At 39.8% G+C, this 2,064-nt stretch overlaps 1 long non-coding RNA gene across 1 annotated transcript; it reads right to left on the bottom strand.

The window, feature by feature from the left end:
- Positions 1–325: 325 nt before the first annotated feature.
- LOC115111025 (uncharacterized) lies at positions 326–1,815 on the bottom strand. Its single transcript, XR_003860736.2, has 3 exons — positions 1,520–1,815; positions 1,042–1,122; positions 326–481 (listed from the first exon to the last, which is right to left on the bottom strand). It is a non-coding gene; the product is annotated as an uncharacterized LOC115111025 (long non-coding RNA).
- Positions 1,816–2,064: the final 249 nt, after the last annotated feature.

Here is a 2,064-nt window from a genome sequence, read left to right as displayed (position 1 = left end):
GTGGTGACAATGTTATGTTATCCACATCATTCAGACAATTGAGAGACATGAGGTGCATTTAGAACTAATTTATGCATGAATTCAAATTACATCATGATTTTATTATCATAATCACTTAATTTCTGTCCTATTTCCCATGTTACCGATTGTTTCATCATTCTTTTAATGTTGTTGTTTTTCTGTCTGGATATTATATGCTTGAACATCTGAAAGGCCACAACCCTCAAATCTTCTATTCGGCACAACATTTGTATCTTCACTATTATAATAGAATGGGCTCTGCACAAAGCTGAACACAGTTTTTTGGAAATCACTTTTTCAAATAGAGGGGAACTGATACTAAACAGGCCATGAAGGATTGACTTACCGAAACAGGTTCACGGAGTATGAATGTCCCACAATTCTCAACAAGCTCCAGTTTCACTTACTGATGTCAACAGTCTTTTGTTTCCACTGAAGCAGAAAGACCAAGGTAGAGGTACTGTAGCAGAATAGGAGAGGAGGGAGAACATTGTCAAGTCAGAGCACAACTTGACTGTATTTATTACTGAATTGTAACCCTTTGAGGTTTCTTTCTATCCCATTCCCCAAGCAGACACAGCAGAATGGTTTATTTTAGTGGCCAGGTTGTTCCATTTTCTTATTCCCCTTCTTACATTGTTCTCCCAGAATCCCAACTTCTTAATCTCTTTTCTTCTTGACAGTTTGTTTGCAATCCCAAGTGTACAGTGTGTGACTGAGACAATTGATTGTGTCCCGGACTGGTCTACTGTCCACGGAGTAACCTACAGTAGTTGACTATTACATTACACTGATAGGTAGGTAGGCATTGTGTTACCACAGGTTATAACACTGTTACCACAGGTTATAACACTAATATCTAAGCACTTTGTTCTTCGTAAATGCATACTGGAGAATAAACTATCATCTTCTCAGTGTGTTCAGTGGTAATGCTGCTGACAGTTTGAGGTATGTGTGAACATGTGCTTGTAAACGTTTTTATGTCAGAACATTAACAAAACGATTAGAACTCAGACTCACCAAACAATCCCTGCTGTATATAGGCCTACCAAGAAGCCTCTTCTCCGTCTTTACAACCTCCCTGGGACACGGCTACAGCAGCTGAAAGGATGAGGAAAAGAATGATGGGAGAATAAGCAGATGCAGAGAAACAGGAAACATTCAATAGGTGCTTGAGAGCAGAGAGAAATAACCGAGTAAGTGACAATAATGAAACGAATTGAAATGTGTACAGAGATGGCTGGCGGAGAACAAAGGAATTGGAAATATTCCTAAGAATAATCAAATAAAATATGATCCACCGTCAGGGAAAGAAAGAAGGTAGAATGAAATAAGGATTCAGGGAGAAGGAGTGAGAGTATGAGCAGATGGGGTTGTACAGACCCTGAGCATGGGGAAGAGAATAGATCAATAACTCATTTCAGTGGTGAGATTCAGCCACATTGTTTCTCAATAAATGATAGGTATAGAGGCTCTCTTGGTTTCTTGGTTTTATCACCTTTTGTTGGCAGTATTGGGTCATCATTGGGGAATGCTATGTATCTGCCTCGGCATGCTTGTTGGCTGGGGTAAATTATGCCTTGCCAACTCTCCCTGGTGGCCTTCACAGTCCATGTACACACCACCAAATGATCTCTCCTTCTCAAATCCCACACCTGCTAAAATGTGATGATCCCAACGCAAGGCCAGTGGAAGTCTGGGGTTGGTTTTAGGCCAGGGCTTAGGGAACATGAAACACAAGACAGGAAACAGACTGTGTAAACCAAGTTGATCAAATGTATCTCTACTGTATAAAAAAAAATGCTTTACTGTATGTCCCTTGGTCCCCATCTCTATCTCTGTAATACTGTATTGGTTTCCTCTATAGTAGGGTGGCTTGGGGTTAAACACCCCCCTCCTGTAATTCTTACAGAAACTCCTGTCACCACATTTTTGACTCTTTCCCTAGATGCCACTAGTTTTGCTTAACTAAAAATCTCATCTGTCTCATCTCAACATTTTACATCACCCAACAAAACTAATATAATATTTTGTAATTTAGAA

Source organism: Oncorhynchus nerka, linkage group LG27 (genome assembly GCF_034236695.1).
Source record: "Oncorhynchus nerka isolate Pitt River linkage group LG27, Oner_Uvic_2.0, whole genome shotgun sequence".
Classification (NCBI taxonomy): domain Eukaryota; kingdom Metazoa; phylum Chordata; class Actinopteri; order Salmoniformes; family Salmonidae; genus Oncorhynchus; species Oncorhynchus nerka.
This window is presented reverse-complemented; position numbering and strand designations above follow the sequence as displayed.